Source organism: Chiloscyllium plagiosum, chromosome 1 (genome assembly GCF_004010195.1).
Source record: "Chiloscyllium plagiosum isolate BGI_BamShark_2017 chromosome 1, ASM401019v2, whole genome shotgun sequence".
Taxonomy (NCBI): Eukaryota; Metazoa; Chordata; class Chondrichthyes; order Orectolobiformes; family Hemiscylliidae; genus Chiloscyllium; species Chiloscyllium plagiosum.
This window is the reverse complement of record NC_057710.1, coordinates 145,262,113-145,268,112: the sequence shown is the minus strand read 5'-3', so window position 1 is coordinate 145,268,112 and position 6,000 is coordinate 145,262,113. Positions and strand designations below refer to the sequence as shown.

Genomic DNA, 6,000 nt, shown 5'->3' with positions numbered 1-6,000 from the left:
CCTCTAAAAGTAACCTTTTTTAAAAAAAAACTGGGTCTAAAGAATAGAACAAGCAAAATGCAGCACTTACCTACTTACCACAACGGGTCTTATTATTAGGTTAGAGGAGGAGGGCGGGTGGGAGGCACCACCTCTGTAGTGCCTCGGGTTCTTCTCCTGCGCGCTTTTATAGGGAAAAAAAACCTACCCAGGTAAGCTTACGCTATACCTGCTTCCGGGTCCCGGCTGCCCCTCTGGTCTTCGTCACTTCCCCCTGCTTTTCCCGCTCTTTCTGTGAAGAGAAAAAAAAACACCGCTGCCCGCTCCCGGTAAGTAATTTTAAAACAAACTGTCTCACCTTAGCTGTAGCCTTCCGGGTTCGTTTAAACTCAGCTGCTGCTCGCACTCAAAATGACAGGTCAACAAGACAGGTCAGCAAGAGGCGAGGCCACATTGGATTTGGTACTGGGTAATGAACATGGCCAGGTGTTAGATTTGAGGTAGGTGAGCACTTTGGTGATAGTGACCACAATTCGGTTATGTTTACTTTAGTGATAGAAAGGGATGGTTGCATACTTCAGGGCAAGAGTTATAGCTGGGGGAAAGTCAATTATGATGCAATTAGGCAAGATTTAGGATGCATAGGGTGGGGAAGGAAACTACGGGGATAGACACAATTGAAATGTGAAGCTCATTTAAGGAACAGCTCCTGCATGTCCTTGATAAGTATGAACCTGTCAGGCAGGGAGGAAGTGGTCGAGCGAGGGAGCCGTGGTTTACTAAAGAAGGTAAGTCTCTTGTCAAGAGGAAGAAGAAGGCTTATGTTGGGATGAGACGTGAAGGCTCAGTTAGGGTGCTTGAGAGCTACAAGTTAGCCAGGAAAGACCTAAAGAGCGCGAAGAGGAGTCAGGAGGGGACATGAGAAGTCATTGGCCGATAGGATTAAGGAAAACCCTAAAGCTTTCTGTAGGTATATCAGGAAAAAAAGGATGACTACAGTAAGATTAGAGCCAGTCAAGGACAGTAGTGGGGAGTTGTGTGTGGAGTCCGAAGAGATAAGAGGAGCGCTAAATAAGTATTTTTTGTCAGTATACATACTGGAAAAACAATGTTGTCCAGGAGAATGCTGAGATACAGGCTACTAGAGGTTCACAAGGAGGAAGTGTCAGCAATTCTGGAAAGTGTGAAAATAGATAGATCCCCTGGACCAGATAGGATTTATCCTAGGATTCTCTGGGAAGCCAGGGAGGAGATTGCAGAGCCTTTGGCTTTGATCTTTATGTCATCATTGTCTGTAGGAACAGCGCCAGAAAACTAGAGGAAAGCAAATGTTGTTCCCTTGTTCAAGAAGGGGAGTAGAGATAACCCTGATAATGATAGATTAATGAGCATTAATTCAGTTATAGGTAAAGTATTGGAAAAGGTTGGAAGAGATATGATTTCTAATCATCCAGAATGTTAATTAGGGATAGTCAGCACGGTTTTGTGAAGGGTAGGCCGTGCCTCAGAAACCTTATTGAGTTCTTTGAGAAGGTGACCAATCGGGTGGATGAGGGTAAAGCGGTTGATGTAGTGTATATGGGTTTCAGTAAGATGCTTGAAAAGGTTCCCCATGATAAGCTATTGCACAAAATACAGAGGCCTGGGATTGAGGGTGATTTAACGGTTTGGATCAGCAATTGGCTAGCTGAAAGAAGACAGAGGGTATTGATTGGTGTGAAATGTTCTTCTTGGAGTTCAGTTACTAGTGGTGTACCACAAGGATCTGTTTTGGGTCCACTACTATTTGTCACTTTTATAAATGATCTGGATGAGGGTGTAGACGGATGGATTTGCAGATGACACGAAGGTCAGTGGAGTTGTGGACAGTGCCGAAAGATGATGTAGGTTACAGATGGACATAGATAAGCTGCAGAACTGGACTGAGAGGTAACAAATTGAGTTTAATGTGGAAAAGTGAGGTAATTCACTTTGGAAGGGGCAACAGGAATGCAGCATACTGGACTAATGGTAAGATCCTTGGTTGTGTAGATGAGCAGAGAGATCTCAGTGTCCATATCCCTGAAAGTTGCCACCCAGATTGATAGGGTTGTTAAGAAGGCATACAGTGTGTCAGCTTTTATTGGTAGAGGGATTGAGTTCTGGAACCATGAGGTCATGCTGCAGCTGTACAAAAATCTGGTGCGGCTGCAGTTGGAGCATTGTGTACAGTTCTAGTCACCACATTATGGGAAGAGTGTGGAAGCTTTGGAAAAGGTTCAAAGGAGATTTGCCAGGATGTTACCTGGTATGGAGGGAAGGTCTTATGAGGAAAGGCTGAGGGACTGAGGCTGTTTTCGTTAGAGAGAAGAAGGTTGAGAGGTGACTTAATTGAGGATTAGATAGGTTGGACAGTGAGAGCCTTTTTCCTCCAATGGTGATGGCTAGCATGGGGGGGTTTAAATTGAGGGGTGATAGATATAGGACAGATGGCAGAGGTAGTTTCTTTACTTAGTTGTCGGGGCGTGGAACGCCTGACCTACAACAGTAGTAGACTCGCCAACTTTAAGGGCATTTTAATGGTCATTGGATAAACATATGGATTCAAATGGAATAGTGTAGGTTAGATGGGCTTCAGATTGGTTCCATAGGTAACACAACATTGAGGGCCGAAGAGCCTGTACTGCATTGTAATAGACAATAGACAATAGACGATAGGTGCAGGAGTAGGCCATTCAATATGATCATGGCTGATCATCCTTAATCAGTATCCTGTTCCTGCCTTATCTCCATAACCCTTGATTCCACTATCCTTGAGAGCTCTATCCAACTCTTTCTTAAATGAATCCAGAGACTGGGCCTCCACTGCTCTCTGGGGCAGAGCATTCCACACAGCCACCACTCTCTGGGTGAAGATGTTTCTCCTCATCTCTGTCCTAAATGGTCTACCCCATATTTTTAAGCTAATGGTCTATGTTCTGGATAAATGTGCTGGTAGGAATGCAAAGAGGGGGAGATTCATCAGTACATTGCCTGGAATGGGCACTTCACCGATGAAGAGAGGTTGGATAAGCCCGGGTTCTTTTTGTTGAAACAGATGTTTGTGGAGATTCTTGATCGAGGTGTGTAAGGTTCTGTAGGGCATGGACGGACAAGATGGAAAGCAGCTGTTCTCCTGAATCCAAGGATCAGGAACAAGGCGGCATAATTTTAAAATGAAAAGTAGGAAGTTTTGATGCTATTTGAGGACAGAGATTTTCACCAGGAGTGTGGTTTGATCTGGAATGCACATCCTCGGAGAGTAGTTGAGGTGGTTAAAAGTCCAAGTAAATCACGTTCACTGGCCCTCTCTTATCAACTCTATTAGTTATGTCATCATCAAAATTACAGTAGAATTGCTGCACATGATTTCCCTTCTGTAAATCCATGCTGACTTTCTCCAACAAACACAAACATGAGTTGCTGGTAAAGCTCGGTGGGGCTGGCATCTGTGAAGAGAAATCAGGGTTAACATTTTGGGTTCGGTGATCCTTCCTTCGAACCCTGTTTTTGATTTACAGCATCCGTAGTTAGAGTCATAGAGATGTACAGCACGGAAACACACCCTTCGGCCCAACCCGTCCATGCTGACCAGATATCCCATCTGCCAGCACCTGGCCCATATCCCTCCAAACCCTTCCTATTCATATACCCATCCAAATGCCTCTTAAATGTTGCAATTGTACCAGCCTCCACCACATCCTCTGGTAGCTCATTCCATACACGTACCACCCTCTGCGTGAAAAAGATGCCCCCAAGGTCTCTTTTATATCTTTCCCCTCTCACTCTAAACTTATGCCCTCTAGTTCTGCTCCTCGACCCCAGGGAAAAGACTTCGTCTATTTATCCTATCCATGCCCCTCATAATTTTGTAAACCTCTATAAGATCACCCCTCAGCCTCCAACGCTCCTGGGAAAACAGCCCCATCCTGTTCAGCCTCTCCCTGTAGCTCAGATCCTCCAACCCTGGCAACATCCTTGTAAATCTTTTCTGAACCCTTTCAAGTTTGACAACATCTTTCCGATAAGAAGGCAACCTGAATTGCATGGAATATTCCAACAGTGGCCTAACCAATGTCCTGTACAGCCGCAACATGACCTCCCAACTCCTGTACTCAATACTCTGACCAATAAAGGAAAGCATACCAAATGCGTCCTTCACTATCCTATCTACCTGCGACTCCACTTTCAAGGAGCTATGAACCTGCATTCCAAGGTCTCTTGTTTAGCAACACTTCCTAGGACCTTACCATTAAGTGTATAAATCCTGCTAAGATTTGCTTTCCCAAAATGCAGCATCTCACATTTATTTAAATTAAACTCCATCTGCCACTTCTCAGCCCACTGGCCCATCTGGTCCAGATCCTGTTGTAATCTGAGGTAACCCTCTTCACTGTCCACTACACCTCCAATTTTGGTGTCATCTGCAAACTTACTAACTGTACCTCATATGCTCGCATCCAAATCATTTATGTAAATGACAAAAAGTAGAGGGCCCAGCACCAATCCTTGTGGCATTCCACTGGTCACAGGCGTCCAGTCTGAAAAACAACCCTCCACTACACCCTCTTCTACCTTTGAGCCAGTTCTGTAACCAAATGGCTAGTTCTTCTTGTATTCCATGAGATCTAACCTTGCTAATCAGTCTCCCATGGGGAACCTTGTCGAACGCCTTACTGAAGTCCATATAGATCACATGTACTGCTCTGCCCTCATCAATCTTCTTTATTACTTCTTCAAAAAACTCAATCAAGTTTATGAGACATGATTTCCCACGCACAAAGCCATGTTGACTATTCCTAATCAGTCCTTGCCTTTCCAAATACATATACATCCTGTCCCTCAGGATTCCCTCCAACAACTTGCACACCACCTAGGTTAGGCTCACCGGTCTATAGTTCCCTGGCTTGTCTTTACCATCCTTCTTAAACAGTGGCACCACGTTTGCTAACCTCCAGTCTTCCGGCACCTCACCTGTGACTATTAATGATACAAATATGTCAGCAAGAGGCCAAGCAATCACTTTTCTAGATTCCCACAGAGTTCTCGGGTATATCTGACCAGCCTTTCCTTTCCTTTCACCCTGACAGGAATATACTTTCTCTGGATTCTTGTTATCTCATTTCTGAAGGCTTCCCATTTTCCAGCCGTCCCTTTATCTGCGAACATCTGCCCCCAATCAGCTTTCGAAAGTTCTTGCCTAAACCCGTCAAAATTGACCTTTATCCAATTTAGGACTTCAACTTTTAGATCTGGTCTATCCTTTTCCATCACTATTTTAAAATGAATAGAAATATGGTCGCTGGGCCCAAAGTGCTCCCCCACTGACACCTCAGTCACCTGCCCTGCCTTATTTCCCAAGAGTTTTGCACCTTCTCTTGTAGGTACATCCACATACTGAATCAGAAAATTGTCTTATACACACTTAAGAAATTCCTCTCCATCTAAACCTTTAACACTATGGCAGTCCCAGTCGATGTTTGGAAAGTTAAAATCCCCTGCCATAACCACCCTATTATTCTTTATAGATAGCTGAGATCTCCTTACAAGTTTGTTTCTCAATTTCCCTCTGACAATTCGGGGGTCTATAATACAATCCCAATAAGGTGATCATCCCTTTCTTATTTCTCAGTTCCACCCAAATAGCTTCCCTGGATGTATTTCCGGGAAAATCCTCCCTCAGCACAGCTGTAATGCTATCCCTTATCAAAAATGCCACTCCCCCTCCTCTCTTGCCTCCCTTTCTATCCTTCCTGTAGCATTTGTATCCTGTATCCTGGAACATTAATCTGCGAGTCCTGCCCATCCCTGAGCTATGTTTCCGTAATTGCTATGATATCCCAGTCCCATGTTCCTAACCATGCCCTGAGTTCATCTGCCTTCCCTGTTAGGCCCCATGCATTGAAATGAATGCAGTTTAATTTATTAGTCCTACCTTGTCCCTACCTGCCCTGGCTGTGTTTGTTTGACTCACTTCTGTTCTCAGCTGTACCCGTCCCAGAT

The 6,000-nt window shown here is 44.5% G+C and overlaps 1 protein-coding gene across 3 annotated transcripts in view; it reads left to right on the top strand.

Annotated features, from left to right (window-relative positions):
- fstl5 (follistatin-like 5) overlaps nucleotides 1–6,000 on the top strand; it is a 534,185-nt gene that overhangs the window by 70,767 nt on the left and 457,418 nt on the right. The window lies entirely within an intron of this gene.